This window comes from Pecten maximus, chromosome 19, assembly GCF_902652985.1.
Source record: "Pecten maximus chromosome 19, xPecMax1.1, whole genome shotgun sequence".
Lineage (NCBI taxonomy): Eukaryota > Metazoa > Mollusca > Bivalvia > Pectinida > Pectinidae > Pecten > Pecten maximus.
Genome location: NC_047033.1, coordinates 19,587,088 through 19,605,611, shown reverse-complemented (window position 1 = coordinate 19,605,611; position 18,524 = coordinate 19,587,088). Strand labels below are relative to the sequence as shown.

Genomic DNA, 18,524 nt, shown 5'->3' with positions numbered 1-18,524 from the left:
CTCCGACCTATGCTGTGGGGTATTGTCTGTCCGGCGTCTATAGCTCCGACTTATGCTGTGGGGTATTGTCTGTCCGGCGTCTATAGCTCCGACTTATGCTGTGGGGTATTGTCTGTCCGGCGTCTATAGCTCCGACTTATGATGTGGGGTATTGTCTGTCCGGCGTCTATAGCTCCGACTTATGGTGTGGGGTATTGTCTGTCCGGTGTCTATAGCTCGGACTTATGCTGTGGGGTATTGTCTGTCCGGTGTCTATAGCTCCGACTTATGCTGTGGGGTATTGTCTGTCCGGCGTCTATAGCTCCGACTTATGCTGTGGGGTATTGTCTGTCCGGCGTCTATAGCTCCGACTTATGCTGTGGGGTATTGTCTGTCCGGTGTCTATAGCTCCGACTTATGCTGTCGGGTATTTTCTGTCCGGTGTCTATAGCTCCGACTTATGCTGTTGGGTATTTCTGTCCGGCGTCTATAGCTCCGACTTATGCTGTCGGGTATTGTCTGTCCGGTGTCTATAGCTCAGACTTATGCTGTCGGGTATTTTCTGTCCGGTGTCTATAGCTTCGACTTATGCTGTCGGGTATTGTCTGTCCGGTGTCTACTTTTTCCTTTACCCGACTTCTCAAAAACCAAAAGGACAAAGTTTACAAAGCTAATTAAATGACTATGGTCTGTATTCAAGGTCATGGGTCAAATTTGTCGCAATGCTCACTTTGACTACTTTGAATACCTAAAAGGTCTTCAATCAAGATACTGCTAAATTACAGAAAGGTTGAAATGACCTTGACCCTTGACTTATCCTGATTGACTTAGGCCTAGAATTATTATATCAGGTTACTGGGATCATGCCTGATGAAGTTAGTTTGCGAAAAGAAATAACCTTGACCCATATTTATTTTCACAGTGATCGAATTTGTTAAAACCCTCGAAAGACTTCTAACTGAAGCTTGTAGGTTCCTGGGCCTATTCCTCACAAAGTTCGCAAAAGAAAATACTTCACCAGAAAATAAAATAACTAGGTCAGACCTTAAATATACAACTGGTTAAAACACTCAAACCACAAAAATGTTCCTATTGTCTGTACAACAAACGACTGATCTTTTTGGGGTCCAAACAGCTCCAACTACAAGCACAATGTATGGAAGGGTCTCCGTGGATATATATGAGGATTAATATAGAGCACCCTTATTTCCGATTTGCGGCCTTGATGAGTGCAACTAGAGACCAAGTGTGAACTGCATACGAAGTTTGAAAAAAATTCTTCTAGCATTTCTCTCAAGGAAGTGATAAACTTCAATTGTTGAGTTCCAAGATGGCCACCTGTTGGCCATTTTGTTTTCCCGATCAAGCAAAAATTATATGGGTATATATAACTAGGGACAAAGGGGAACCTACGCTGGAAGTTTGTCAAAATCTAAGATGGCCCTGGCAGCTATTTTGTTATCTTGATACCAAAATCAAATGGGCACAACTGAGAAAAGTCCTTACAGTACTTCTAAAGAAATAGCATTAAAAAGAATGGTTTATGGATGGACGAACCACGGATGCAAGGCGGTTTGAATAGCCCACCATCTGGTAATGGTAGGGTAATGAATGCCACAACTTAAATCACACCTGAATGGACCCTGCAAGGAGCATCCATCCAAATTTAGCCCAGCATGCTACATAGTGGGAGTAGATCGGAGACCGGGAGCCCATACAACCCATACCAGTAGATAAAGATACGTAATAGTAGTCCCGGACAAAAGGTATGACATCAATATCGGTGAGTTATTTCACCTTTGAATATAGGTGGTGGTCACATTGGCCAAATTTTGGTTTAAATCGGGTGTATTCAAGACATCTTTTAAAATACCATTCGGATGAAAATTCACAGAAAATATTAAAAAATCAATTAAATCACAAATAGTTAATTGCCTGGTGACGAGTTAGAATTACTCTACTATATTGTACTCTGCAACTCAGATAATCAAGGTATATTTCTGCTTTTACAAAAACATTGTAAACTAAACATTCAACACCGTGCAGTGTTTGGGCACAGGCACAAGCTGAGATGCATTGAAAGGTCTATATGGGAGAGGGTGCTAGGGATTGTTTAAAATCACCTGGTGCCCCATCATACTGTCCATCCGTCCAACCATCAATCTGTCCATAAAGTTTGTTCTCAAAGCAAATTGGTCAGAATTAAAGGATTCAACTGAACAAAGGTCAAGGTCAAATTTTGGATCTTTTCACTGATGAACATTTTGTTATGGCATTTTTTAAAGCAGACTCTATCAAAATGAAATAAGGAGTCGCTTGACTAAAGGTCAAGGTCAAAAGTCCAGGTCACATTTTATATCTTTTTACTGATGTACATAATGTCATGACATAATAATGCAAAGCTGTTCAGAATTAAACAAGGAGTCAACTGACCAAAGGTCAAGGTAATGCTGTGGAGACTGCGCTAGCCAAAGACACATTTTGAATCTTTTTCACTGATTAACATTCTGTTAAGACATAATTGAAGCTAAGTTGGTCAGAAATAGTCTTTCAAATGATCAAGGTCACTGGGTCAAAGGTAAAGGACATTTGGTTCCAAGGTCAAGAACATAGTGAATCTCTATGATCCTGATTCTAAGTGAGGGAGGTATTTATGATTTAAAGTAAAACAAATTTAACAAAGAGTTTTATACAGGGCACTTGCTGTTCTCACGACCTGTATTCTAGTTTGATTCAAGTCTGATCCAGGAAACAAAATTGGCTGACAGTTGAAGTTTAGTACCGTATTATGATTTCTAATTCATGAAAAGTTCTTATATATCTCTTTGATTTCATATGTAGGTAACCCTTGTCTCAGACTTCATATGTAGGTTCCCCTTGTCTCAAACTTCATATGTAGGTTCCCCTTGTCTCAAACTTCATATGTAGGTTCCCCTTGTCTCAGACTTCATATGTAGGTAACCCTTGTCTCAAGCTTCATATGTAGGTTCCCCTTGTCTCAAACTTCATATGTAGGTATAACCCTTGTCTCAAACTTCATATGTAGGTTCCCCTTGTCTCAAACTTCATATGTAGGTTCCCCTTGTCTCAGACTTTATATGTAGGTTTCCCTTGATCCCTTGTTGTACCAATTTGATTTTGAGTCTGGTTAAGAAAGCAAAATTGCTGACAGTTTAAGTTTTGATTTGCTTTTTCTTATTCACAGAAACTTTGCCTCAAATATGCTAATATTTCGTATGTAGGTGTCCTTGTTATTAGATCATTAAAGTAGAGAAAAGATATATAGAACAAATAAAGATCATTCAATGGTGGGAGCCAATATCCCTCTTGAATCTCGTCGCTGCTCGAGGAAGATTGTGGAAGGGTCACTCATGTTGGAGAATGCATTGCCTGAGGACAGGGTCGCGTTGGCCGAGTGGTTAAGGTGTCCCGGCACTTTATCACTCCACCTCTGGGTCCCGAGTTCAAACCCAAGTGGGGCAGTTGTGTGGTACTGACCGTAGGCCGTCGTTTTTTTCCGGGTACTCCACCTCCAAAACCAGGCACGTCCTTAAATGACCCTGGCTGTTAAAAGGACGTTAAACAAAATCAACCAAACCAGACACGGTGAGGTTTTTTCGTGAACAATGTCAAAGGTTTACATATACCATAATTGCATCAGACTGTGGGTAGGGAGTTAATGCCAATTCCCTCGGATTCAGTGCATATTTTGCTCATTTTGGGTATTCAATATTACAAGAGCTGTTTGTTGTAGAACAGCAAAGCTCATCACACAAGTGTTTGTCAATAAATAATCAAAATATATGAATAGGTATTGGATAAATAGAGGTTACACAACGAGTGGTGGTTGGATATGGAATTTATTTCACACGAGTAAGTTATTTTTTTAAAGTTACAAAAGACACGAGCTTTAGCGAGTGTTTTTTGCAACTTTTAAAAAATAACTTACGAGTGTGAAATACATTCCATATCCAACAATTTCGAGTCGTGTGACCTGTTTCTACCACAATAATATCGGTTTGAACCAAAGGGAAACGTGGCCAAGTATAATTTCGCGTATGCAAATAAAGTGTACCGGTGACGTCCGGGACCCGGTGATGTGACGTCATTAGATTATTGATGACGTCAATAACAATTGCAGCTTGGGTCAAAGTTCACCGTGTTAGCCAATCAAAATGCGTACAGAGTTTCTACCACGTGTGGTATAAACAGATTGTTAATCAACAGCTGTAATGATTAACTGATGGTCTGATCTCAGAGTTGAATAACACAGGGTATTGTGGTAGAAATAAGATTAATATTAATTGACATAATTCATAAATAACTGAAAAATCTAATATCTTCATAAAATGCAAAGAATGTCGGAAGTTCAAAATATGTCAAAAAGCAGGATTTTATGGCGCGGGAAGGATGTCATAATTAAATATTTTTGCCTAGGCAGAAATAGAATATTGCCTAGGCAAAAATAATAATGCCTAGGCAAAATTCGATATCTGCCTAGGCAAAATTCGATTTTTGCCTAAGCATAAATCGAATATTGCCTAGGCTGAAATATTTTTGCCTAAGCAATATTCGATTTTTGCCTAGGCAATATTTTATTTTTGCCTAGGCAAAAATATTTAATTATGACATCCTTCCCGCGCCATAGGATTTTGCCTGAAACGTCTTTTAGTTCGACTCCCGGGGAGAGGATACACGTCTTAAAACCCCACAGGGACCTTAATGTCAAATATCAGTACTCTAGTACATTTAAAAGTGATGTGTTAATGCCTTTCAACACTTTCACGTGCAGCGTGTTCCATTTAGCGGAACGTTCCGGTTGTTCCAGTTCGAACCGGCCGTTCCGGTAAATGGAATGCGACGTTCCGCTGGAACGAACCGGTTCGTCTGGCACGTCTCATTTGAGGGTTCCATGTTGGAACCAATATGGCCGCCGTTGAAAGATCTTTGAGTCGAATTTCAACAGAAAGCATAATATTTAAGGTATTCTCAGGTTTCATGCCGAACTCAACGGCGTAAATCGTTATTGTTTTGTCGGATTTTACGCCTCTATTCTTTAGGCTATATCCGGGCGAAGTGCGTTTTTTGTCAACAAACACGGGAGAAATGAAAGCGTGTAAAAATAATGATCAAAATTTATAATACTTTCAGTGCACTGGGTGTCAAATGAATCACAAATGCCTAAAAGTATCCATAAGTTATTGATTTGATATCGAGTAGACGACGTTCCTGCGCAGACGGTTTCGTTCAACCACAGGCGTCTGAAGTTCTGACAGTAAACTGAGAAATAATGCCATAGAAAAAAATAAGAGTATCTACTATACGCAAAAACATACACATATTTGGTATTAACATATTGTGTCTTAAATTACCAGTTTAGCGAGTCTTGTCACAATACAATTGCATTTGTAAACTTGGTACCATGTATGTGCATCAGCCAACACATATATTTATCTACACCTGTTTTGTGCTGATGAATAATTGCTGTAGACATATTGATATTGGTATGACATTGTAAATTCATTCATATCCTGTTTATTGTAAAACATCACATATAATTTTGGCATAAAAGTTAAATTATCAAAGAAAATATATCTTATTTTATGTTACTTGTGCCCTATTCATGTATAAATGAAAGTTGTCATTTTCGAAGCAGTCCACTTCTTCATCATGACACAAGCCGACACAAATACACAGAACAGTTTGGTTTGGTTTGGTTTATTTTGTTTAATGTCCTATTAACAGCAAAGGTAATTTTAGGACGGCCCGCCGTGCGTGCGACATGCATGCGTGTGGCTACCCAAAACACACATACGCACTTGCCACACAGAACAGTAGATATACTTATATGTACATATATATATATGGGTCAAAGATGCAACGTTTACGGTAATTTCCAAGTTACATTGGATCCTCATTGGGTCCAACCGCGCCTGTCTTGTAAATCCTGGCGTCATGTACAGAGCCTGGCCATCCTATATATATATGTCTGCGAAACCCATCCGGTGGTCAACCACTGTCTGTACAGATATCAAATGTACATTAAAAGCAGGTGTTCATGTTTCATTTCTTTTATGTATTTGGGTTAAAATTATGTATATATACCAAAGCAACTTTTGATTAGAAAAAAAAGATACGTAAACGCAGAACTGAAAGAAAATTCTTTTAATCTGGTATGAATAAAGCATTATTTCAAAAAAAAACACAACGTTTTTGTACCTGTAGCACTAAAGAATTTTTTTTCTGTTGAAGTAAGAGGTTTTATGAATACTTGGCGCAGCTATGGAAATGTGTGTCCCGTCAATGGCACCAACAACTCCGGGAAAACCATTCACCTTATAGATGAATGATGTGGTGTTGAAAATGAAAGGTCTGGACACACGTATGAGTGTAGGACAAAAGCCCCCCCCCCCCCCCCCCCCCCCCCCCCCCCCCGGACATTAGCCCCTAGGACAAAAGCCCCTCCGGACGAAAGCCCCCCCCCCCCCCCCCCCCCCCCCCCAGACATTAGCCCCCCCGGACAGAAGCCCCTTCTTTAGAAATTTAGCTGGTATACTTTATATAAATCTGTACTTTTGAAAAACAGAAACTATATATATATATATTGTTGTTTTTATCTCTGAAATATGGAGAATAATTGTGTGGAAAATGAAGGTCCTTGGTTCAATGTCAGTGTAGCATTATATGTCTGTGGTTAAACATCATAATTTATTTTTTCAAACTTTATATTATTAAGTAAGCTAAAAATTTCAGGAAAACTCTCCATGATGAACATATTGTTACTGATTACACATAATTTTTGACTTCCTAATATACTGCAAATATTGATAATCAAAGAAATGCCGTTAATTAAGCAATAAACATTTGATCCCTATTTGCAGTGTCTCAAATTATAATATAATAAGTACCCAACCAAACATGTTGCTCTGCATTGTAATAAGAAAAGTTTAATTTTAGGAATGATTAAAATCAAAGAAACAATGAAGCCATTAATGATATATTTCTTTCAAGGAGAACACAACATCAATGAAAAACCTACCAAACACCTGTGTAACAGCTTATTATTTATGTAACAGTTCAAGTAGTTGTTGTTGGAACCGGTTGTTTACATTGCCGAAGCCACTGATGACATATGTTATGTATATGTAGCAATTAAAAATCATAAAAAAAAATATATATCATTTTTTTTTATGAAGGGGCTTTTGCCGAAGCCACTGATGACATATGTATATGTAGCAATTAAAAATCAATAAAAAAATAAATATCATTTTTTTTTATGAAGGGGCTTTTGTCCACTTTTTGATTAGTGTGAAGGGGCTTTTGTCCGGAGGGGCTTTTGTCCTAGGGGCTAATGTCCGGGGGGGCTAATGTCCGGGGGGGCTTTTGTCCGTACCTCCACACGTATAGATGAATGAAGTTTTATTCGGAGACAAAGCATAGATGTTGTTACTCTGACTCCAAGGTAGACTATACATATACACGTGTACTAATGGACCAATATTTCTGTCTATTTAAAGGGACATCACGGTAAAAACGTTGTAATTTTCATTGAATGTACGTGTTTTGTTCCTTTCCAGTTATGTTTCTGTGCTGTCCCAATGTTCACAGTCGATCCTTATGTCCAGCTTGACCACTCGATTTTGTTGGGAATCCCCCTCTAAATTTAGCGCGGAAATTATTTTTAAATCATCACGTGACTGTTTTGAAATCGAGGCAACACAAACACACGATAGTTTACAAGGCAAAATATTCCATCTGGGTTAGTTGGATAACGATATTATACAGTGGTTTAAATGTTAAATAACACGTTCTGTATATATTCCGGCACACATATTTATGTATAACTAAGTGTAAACACTGTTCATATAGTATACTGACAGTAGCGACGTACTGGTACAGACTATAAATATTACCGAGTTTGTGTAACTATTACCGAGTTTGTGGAAATATTACCGAGATTGTCATGACCTACTATCAAGCAATCAAGCACAATTCGAGCGGCGTCCGTATTACTGCTGTTTTCATGTTTGAACTGTTTCAATCTATTGTACTGCATCCCCAGTTTAATTCTAGGTTTGTGTTTGACCCATTTTCCCATTATTCTCTTCATTGCGGGAGCTGCTATCGTTTTCAACCGCAGTCGCTTCACATTGGAAGCCATTTTTGTTTTCAGGTGTTTTAGCATGTTGTGCGCATGCGTTTTTTCGTATATGTCACAAAATTTGCATATTCAGATCATTGATCAACGAATTGTGATAACCTTTTTATAATTAATATTAAATTGATGTTTTTTTATGTACATATATCATCAAATTCGAATGGTTATTGTTCATAAGGATATTTTTTAAATAGATATACCCAATAATATGAAAAAAATACAAAATAAAAACTGGTTTACCGTGATGTCCCTTTAAATTAAGCATTTCTAAAATAAAACATGTTTCGGTACATTTCGTCCCTTTGTAAAGATTGATGGCAGATTAGAAATAATCTGGCTTCATTGATAATAGGGGTAATAAAATTAATCTTTTTCTCTTCTTTAGTGGATACTTTATTAAAGTGTATATATCATACATGCATACATACATACATGCATCTGTACATGCATACATGCTGTACTGGTCAGTCCTGTCCAGGGCTAAAGCACGGGAAAGAGAATAGATCTTACTCCTCTGCCTCCAAAGGTAGTCTGACTATACATATACACATGTACTAATGGACCAATATTTCTATTTGAATTAAGCATTTCTAAAATAAAACATGTTTCCTCCTGAACTTTTCCTGGACCATCTGTAGTCGGGTTCCTTGAAATTTAATTTAAATGTGAAATATAATGAAAGGTATTTTTACGGGGAGAAGACAAACATACCTCAGATCTCTAAATATCATGGCTTATTAATACTTTTTACGTCTCGACATTTTTGGCGATGCTACTGTAATCTATCAGAAACTTCCAATCACAATGTTGGAGCAGTGATGTTCAACACCTACGTAAACGTTTATGTATAAAGTTTTTGTAACCACCGTTGGAATGATCATTAGCCAAAACCATTTCTTTTTACTCTGAAGATTGTTCCAATATATTGAAAACCCTTATAACAAACAGCTTGGATTTATTCCTGTTATTTGGTGTATTTTATACAAATACAACTTACAGAATTTCCTGCAGGAGTACTTGGTAAATATCTACTTCCCTTCTAAAACGGCTTGGAAACGGATTGTCTCACATTCTATTAAAACAATGGAAGACACCCTCTTGAAAGACAGACTTGTGACAGATTTAGACTTTTTGAGATTAAGAGACATCCATGATACAAATAAATATCCATATATTCTATGGAATACACCAAAAACTAGTAAAGACCTCCAAATTGTCAAGTTCGTGTGTAAAATGGTGGCATGCCCAGTGGAGGGAGCAACGATGTAAATTATGTAATGTATCGTACATAGACGCCATTCTCCACTTTGTAACTGTGTGTAGTGCTACAGCTGACCTTCGTGACATATTCACAACACTGGTAATAGATAAATACGGCATCGAATTATTTATCTACTTGGACAACTTACACCATGAGAATTTCCTTAGAGCTCTTCTTGGCAAAACAATTCCAGCAGAGATATACGAATCTATAGAGGATTACCAGGGATTTTTATTGGACAGTGCTAAATACATTAGAAGTGCTGCACATGTGTTTTTCTCCTAAACTAACTCATCATGTAACTTATGCAATACTACAAACAGTACCAGTATTAAATGTGACAGCAATAGTAATGTAATTCATACATGGACATGTAGAAAATAATTCAATTGATCACATTCAACCTAATTTTATGTAAATATTAACTTTTCATTTTGTAAATCTCTTAACAGAGGAATAAAAGATTTGATTGATTTAGGAATGACTTGTTAATTCTTTTATTTCTGATCAAACTAACATTTAGTAAATTAAATAATGATATTGTATATTGAAATATGAAACCAGATATTTGAAGAAAGGGGGCGAGTCTTTGGATTTGGCCAGTCTTAAAAAACAATATTAGACCGTTTACAACAGAATGTTCTATTATTATATTTACTATCATTTTCTTCCTTAACGATTTTGCTGATATCCAGATGATTCAAGAAAAGTCTGTCGAAACACTTGCCGGTAATTAAACTGGAATTGTTAATAGATACATCGATTTTAATGTGACAAGGTTTACTTAGTAATATTTTGTCGATCGAATGCACCTGCAGGAGTTATCGCTCTTGTGAACTTTCAACCCACATTGTTTTGAATTCACTGAAACGGCATAGGAGGACGAGGACTATGTTCTGTGGCCTATTTTGCGGCATTGTGCCGCGTAAGTAGATTTAAATGACCATTTTAAACTACAGTCAAACTTCGTTAACTCGAACTCGGATAACTCGAAAACCCCGTTCAACTCGAAGTATTACTCCGGTCCCGGCAAAAATCCTTCTTTTTCTTAGTAATAAAAACTCGGATAATTCGAAAAACTCGGTTATTCCGAAGTAAAATATTGGTCGCGATATTATAAAACCTATGTAAAATGTACCGGTTATCCCGAAGTTGAAAACATCATTTTCATTTTTAAACAAAATGTGTCAACAAAATACTCATCGTACGTCTTGGTTAAATTGTTTACAATTTCGTGCACGGGAAATATCCAGTTTTTGTTTCGTTTTGTTATTAAATTACCTTAAACATATCTGACTATTTTTACTGTAAAATCCGTCAGTATTGATGTTGACAAACAGAACTTACATAATCCCTTTGATGATTAAAGCAGTGCGATAATTATACCCAAGTTACACCCAAGCTGGCGCCTCTGTACAGCTGTCTAGGTTACCATGTGCGTTCAGGCGGAACTATCCGACACACCTGAAATCACAACTATGGCCGGGTTACGTGTGAATTAATTCCAGGACTTCGTTTCTGATCGAACTATGATAAACTGTGCATTTCCTGCTGCTACTGCACTTGTCAACACGTGATCTGTGCCGATACATTGGTGTATGTATTATTTGCCGCAGACTTCGTATATTGGTTTTTTTATGATTTTTAACGATAATATAATTTTTGTACCACGATAGAAATTATTTAAATAGATTTTAAAGTGATGAAATTTTGTGTTAATCTTCTCGTCTTTCACTCACTTAGAAATGGCATGTCGGACACGACTCCCAATCACAAATATACTGGCTTACTTGATTTCAAAACGATATGCTAGTATTGTATCATATATTATTTACTTTTTAGAAATGTCGTGTCTAGCATAAATAACAAGAGATCCCAGAGGGATCTTGGCGCCCACCATTGAATGATCTTCATAGGTTCCATGTCAGATTGATCTTTTCTCTACTTTTCCCTTCATTTTACTAATCTGTGCAAATTGAGACATCCCTCCAGTACTTTTCAAACAAGGGAATCCTAGCTATATAAGAAATTTGAGATTTAACGATAATGGCTGTTTGTTTGCCAGGTTGTTTTCATGACAGACTGGTCCAAAAATGCAATACAAGGGACCAAGGGGAACCTACTTATGAAATTTGAGAAAGATCCATTCAGTACTTTGAGAAATACAGATAACAAACTTCAATTGTCAAAATCCAAGATGGCGGTCTGTCGGCCATATTGTTTTCCAATTGATCTCAAAATGCAATTAGCATAACGAGGCACCAAGGGGAACCTCCATATGAAATTTGAGAAAGATCCATTCAGTACTTTCTCAGAAATAGCGATAACAAACTTCAATTGTCAAAATCCAAGATGGCTGCCTGTCGGCCATGTTGTTATCTGATTGGTCTCAAAACGCAAAATGCATAACTAGGCACCAAGGGGAACCTTCATATGAAATTTGAGAAAGATCCCTTCAGCACTTTCTCAGAAATAGCGATAACAAACTTCAATTGTCAAAATCCAAGATGGCTGCCTGTCGGCCATGTTGTTATCCGATTGGTCTCAAAACGCAATATGCATAACTAGGCACCAAGGGGAGCCTTCATATGAAATTTGAGAAAGATCCATTCAGTACTTTCTCAGAAATAGCGATAACAAACTTCAATTGTCAAAATCCAAGATGGCTGCCTGTCGGCCATTTTGTTTTCCGATTGGTCTCAAAACGCAATATGCATAACTAGGCACCAAGGGGAGCCTTCATATGAAATTTGAGAAAGATCCATTCAGTACTTTCTCAGAAATAGCGATAACAAACTTCAATTGTCAAAATCCAAGATGGCTGCCTGTCGGCCATTTTGTTTTCCGATTGGTCTCAAAACGCAATATGCATAACTAGGCACCAAGGGGAACCTACATATGAAATTTGAGAAAGATCCCTTCGGTACTTTCTGAGAAATAGCGATAACAAAAATTGTTAACGGACGGAGGGACGGACGGACGGACGACGGACCACGGACGCAGGGCGATTTGAACAGCCCACCATCTGATGATGGTGGGCTAATAAATACGATTTTGTTATAATTAGTATTTGAAATCAAATAGGCGTGTTTCTGTTAAAGGGACATCACGGTAAACCAGTTTTTATTTTGTATTTTTTCATATTATTGGGTATATCTATTTAAAAAATATCCTTATGAACAATAACCATTCGAATTTGATGATATATGTACATAAAAAAACATCAATTATTAATTATAAAAAGGTTATCACAATTCGTTGATCAATGATCTGAATATGCAAATTTTGTGACATATACGAAAAAACACATGCGCACAACATGCTAAAACACCTGAAAACAAAAATGGCTTTCAATGTGAAGCGACTGCGGTTGAAAACGATAGCAGCTCCCGCAATGAAGAGAATAATGGGAAAATGGGTCAAACACAAACCTAGAATTAAACTGGGGATGCAGTACAATAGATTGAAACAGTTCAAACATGAAAACAGCAGTAATACGGACGCCGCTCGAATTGTGCTTGATTGCTTGATAGTAGGTCATGACAATCTCGGTAATATTTCCACAAACTCGGTAATATTTATAGTCTGTACCAGTACATCGCTACTGTCAGTATACTATATGAACAGTGTTTACACTTAGTTATACATAAATATGTGTGCCGGAATATATACAGAACGTGTTATTTAACATTTAAACCACTGTATAATATCGTTATCCAACTAACCCAGATGGAATATTTTGCCTTGTAAACTATCGTGTGTTTGTGTTGCTTCGATTTCAAAACAGTCACGTGATGATTTAAAAATAATTTCCGCGCTAAATTTAGAGGGGGATTCCCAACAAAATCGAGTGGTCAAGCTGGACATAAGGATCGACTGTGAACATTGGGACAGCACAGAAACATAACTGGAAAGGAACAAAACACGTACATTCAATGAAAATTACAACGTTTTTACCGTGATGTCCCTTTAAGGATGCGTGTTTATGCAGAGACCTATAGGTCTCTGGTTTATGTAAATAATTTTTATAGATATAATATACCAACACGTCTGCCTTGAAACTCGGTTAACTGGAAGACTCGGATAACTCGAAGTTTTTTCACGATCCCGACGACTTCGGGTTAACGAGGTTTGACTGTATTATATTCTATCAAGTTGAAAAGTGAAAGTAGATGGCATCGTAAAAGGTAGATTGTGTGTTATTTACCAGTTGGCCAGACGATGAACTCCTTCATCATATTCCATTATGGCGATGATGACTCGGGCCTTAGTCCTGGCGATACTACTGACAGTGACATCGAAGCGGTCTGCTATCTCTGTGTGTGAATTTTTATTGGCTAAGTACCATATGGTTACCAAAACTTGCTTTTAAATAGATATGGGCTTACGGCCCTGCTCATGATAGTCCGGCACTTTACCAGTGCCATGAATAAGATCTATTAAGATTTCAAAACATCCAGGGACCATCAGATATGCTGGATAGTGTCTGATAGGGTCGGAAGTCTATAGTGATAATAATTTATTTGTTAGTTAATCGCACATCATTCTGGCTGTACATCTTAGTTGAAATTTGAAACTTTGAATATGCTTGATTGCATTATTATTTGATTTATAAATAAAAAAAAAATGAAATTTAAAAAAAAAAAAAAAAAAAAAAAATCCTGGTCATTCTGAAATGAGAATGAAACTCCTGTTCATCATAATATTTGACAATAGTCAGTACATAAAAAGAAATTCGGGTACGTTCGTTTCTTATATTACAAACCGCCGCTGCTGTTTCTACAGTATCGTCATCGTCCTCGTTGAAAAACGACGAAAACGTATAGGATGCTGACGCAATCATGGTTATGTCCGCCATGTTGGATTTCGCGTGCGCAGAACGTGAATGGAACGTCATGTACCATTTAGCGAACCCGTTCCAAGTTGGCACAACCGGAACGTTCCGCTAAATGGAACACGCTGTAAATGTTGATATTAGAAAACCAATGCCGACGCCGATATCTTGGTGACAACATTAGCTCTCTCTTTCTATAAGACGAGCTAAAACAAGAGGAAAATGAATTCTAACAATCTTAATTACAAGGTGAAAATTCCATTTATTATATTGCATTTACAAATCCTTATACAATTTAAAAGTTTGAACATAATACAACACCTTACATACAAGGACTTACTCTGATATGTAACCTGTACATTCAGTATCAACCAACAGACGTCTTGTTTTATATTAAATACAGACATATGAACACATTGTTTCTTGGAACAGTAGAACGGCTTCCAAACCACTCTTCAGACACTCATTAAGTTCAATTATATCAATATTCAGATGCATGTGATAACAATGACAACAACAGGTAAACTTGTAATTGGAAGCGTAATTCCACGGTACCCCAGTGGTTAATACATTCACTCCCCCACCCCCTTATGAAAATGTATGTACCGGTATGCCGCCACTTGAAATGGAGTTCAACTCAAAATTTAGCCAAAGTACCTGTTCAAAATTAAAAAAAAAAAAAATGAAAATGTTACGGCACAATAGTAATTTTTGAAAAAAAACCTTTTCAAACAAATTCAGGATAAATGAAAATACTGATAGAGGCGACAAATTACAACAAAACACTTTATGGTCGAGGGCATAAATAAGGCAAACTACTCCTGTTAAAGAATTACTCCAGGGAGGAACTAGTCTTTGGGATTATGAATCATTTACCTTAAATACAAGTTTAAAAGGACAACAAGTACAGTCTGACAACACTATACGATGAGTATTCTACATCAGTGGACAACCACTACAACATATATCACAATAACGGGATGAAAGGACTAGACTTTGCTGACATATAGTGATCATTTAATGCTGTCAAGGAGTTAAAAGAAAACATACACCAGATTAGTGATTGATAGAAAATGACATCATAGATCAAGATCTTTCTGTGTGGTAGTAGGTACAGGGAACTTGGTACGAATTCCCGACCCATGGTCAACATATATAATATAGTACATTTGTCTAGACTCTGTGTTGGGAATTTGTGTCAAGTTCCTGTGTACATGTGGTGACATGATAGACTATTTAACAATAATGACATTTACTGTATACCATATGGAAAAAGTCGTGAGATCTTGTTCATTGGTACTGTTATGGGAAACTAGAAATTCCACCAATTTGTTTGGAATGTATCGTATATGTCCCTGGAGATGATCATGAGTATAAGCTTACTCCTTTTTATCAACACTTTTAGAATAACTTTTCAAAATGAGTATATGGGATGGGCACAATTAGTATTGCACATGATTAGTTTAAGACTGACGTCTCATCACCCTATAGCTATACAATGTAGTCAATTACAGTCTTTAGCTACCTGCAGTCATATGTTCTGATAGATCTAGCTTATATATGTCATATTAATCAAGATAGGCATAAATTTTTGCTAGAAATCATTTTATGAAAGTACAAATCTTAAGCTTTGCAAGTTCTTTTTAGGACTGTTTAATTGTTATTTCCTCTATACCAGGTATTCATATAAAGATAATTATAGGTTACAGGCCTTGATTTATGAACTTATAATAGTAGCTGTTAATATACGTAGTATTACTCTCTTGCATTGAAATACAATTTGCATCATCTTGACTGCTCGAGTGGTTATAATTAAGTGGCTATCTATATAACCCTCACTTTTCACAAAAAGTCAATTTTTAATTTTCTAATTTGAGGAATACAAGTAATCATGAGTTAGTCTCCCAACTTGTTTTTTTTTTTTTTTTTTTCATTAAATTCGACTTGATATCATGATTATGAAGTCTACCAAGCTTCAAAGAAATCAAAAGACAAATTAGATCTCCAGACAAGATTCAATTACTAACAAGAGGCCCAGGGGCCTTAACGGTCATCTGACTCTAAATTAAAAACCTTCTATTATTGTAGTATGTATTCTCTGTAGCAAGTATATAGTGGCACTGTTGGCCATGGTGGCCATCTTGGATTTCTGACCGATCCAATAAATAACAACACTTGGCCAGAACCATCTCAGGATCATTTCTGGTAAGTTACAGCTGAATCCCACTGATGGAATTTGAGAAGAAGTTTGAAATAGGTGTTGTTCAGGAAAAACCATGATTGCGCAATCATGTTACAAAATGGCCGCCGTGGCTACCATGTCGAAGCTTTTACGAAGCCAAAAAATAACCACACTTTGTTGCCTCTCCTTCCTTAACATCCTCACCAATTTCCAGCTCAATCACACCAGTGGAACTGGAGAAGAAGTTTAAAACGTGTTTTTCAAGATGGTTGCCATGGCGGCCATCTTGGATTTCTGACCGACTTGAAAAATAACAACACTTGGTCAGGACCATCACAAAATCATTTCTGGTAAGTAAGAGCTCAATCCCACTGGTGGAATTTGAGAAGAAGTTTGATATAGGTGTTGTTTAGAAGAACCATGATTGCGCAATCATTTTACAAAATGGCTGCCGTGGCTGCAATGTCAAAGTTTTTACGAGGCCGAAAAAATAACAACACTTTATTGGCTCTCCTTCCTTAACATCCTCACCAATTTTCAGCTCAATCGCACCAGTGGAACTGGAGAAGAAGTTTAAAATGTGTTTTTCAAGATGGTTGCCATGGCGGCCATCTTGGATTTCTGACCGACTTGAAAAATAACAACACTTGGTCAAGACCATCTCAGGATCATTTCTGCTTAGTAAGAGCTGAATCCCACTGGTGGAATTTGAGAAGAAGTTTGATATAGGTGTTGTTCAGAAGAACAATGATTGCGCAATCATGTTACAAATGGCTGCCGTGGCTGCCATGTCAAAGTTTTTACGAGGCTGAAAAATAACAACACTTTGTTGCCTCTCCTTCCTTAACATCCTCACCAATTTCCAGCTCAATCGCACCAGTGGAACTGGAGAAGAAGTTTAAAACGTGTTTTTCAAGATGGTTGCCATAGCGGCCATCTTGGATTTCTGACCGACTTGAAAAATAACAACACTTGGTCAGGACCATCTCAGGATCATTTCTGGTTAGTTAAAGCTGAATCCCACTGATGGAATTTGAGAAGAAGTTTGAAATAGGTGTTGTTCAGAAGAACAATGATTGCGCAATCATGTTACAAAATGGCTGCCGTGGCTGCCATGTCAAAGTTTTTACGAAGCCGAAAAATAACAACACTTTATTGGCTCTCCTTCCTTAACATCCTCACCAATTTCCAGCTCAATCACACCAGTGGAACCGGAGAAGAAGTTTAAAATGTGTTTTTCAAGATGGTTGCCATGGCGGCCATCTTGGATTTCTGACCGACCTGAAAAATAACAACACTTCCTCAGGACCATCCCAGGATCATTTCAGGCAAGTTTCAGCTCAATCTCACCAGTGGAACTTGAGAAGAAGTTTCAAATGTGTTTTCAAAATGGCGGCAATTGCGGCCATCTTGGATTTCGGACCGACCCGAAAATTAACAACACTTGGTCAGGACCATCCCAGCATCATTTCAGGCAAGTTTCAGCTCAATCCCACTGGTGGAACTTGAGAAGAAGTTTAAAATGTGAAAAGTTTACGCACGGCGGACGGCGCACGGCGCACGACGACGGACGAAGCATGATGACTATAGGTCATCCTGACCCTTCGGGTCAGATGACCTAAAAACAAACAAAGGACAATACCTATTGTAAAAACAGTCAAATTAAAATTGCTTTCATAGAACCACAACTACACATCATGATTATAATGCATATCATGTTTCAAACAGTATGGTTGAAAAATGTAAAGTAGATCTCGGGACAGCAAGTTTATGTCTGACGGATAGACAAAGCCCTGCCATAATATTTCTACCAAAGTTAAAAAGAGAAGCAAGTTAGACATTTTTCTCCACAGTGAGAGATTGGACACTCTGCTTTAAGTGTGAGGATCTATATAAATTCAATTAAAAATTTCAAAAGATGAATTCACTATTTCAGTTTCCTGTCGTTAACTGCAGAAGTTATTGATCAGTATACATTAATAAGTTAATTTCCAGGTAACACATTATAATACATAATGCACTTTTTTTCTCATAGTCTGTCATTTACATTGTATATATCAATTATATAAACATTGTATATATCAAATGTATATAAACACTGTATATATCA

The 18,524-nt window shown here is 37.2% G+C and overlaps 1 long non-coding RNA gene across 1 annotated transcript; it reads right to left on the bottom strand.

Moving 5' to 3' along the window:
* Window positions 1-14,474: 14,474 nt before the first annotated feature.
* Window positions 14,475-18,524, bottom strand: LOC117318178. The gene is made up of 2 exons (XR_004530309.1): window positions 18,033-18,524; window positions 14,475-16,254 (listed from the first exon to the last, which is right to left on the bottom strand). It is a non-coding gene; the product is annotated as an uncharacterized LOC117318178 (long non-coding RNA).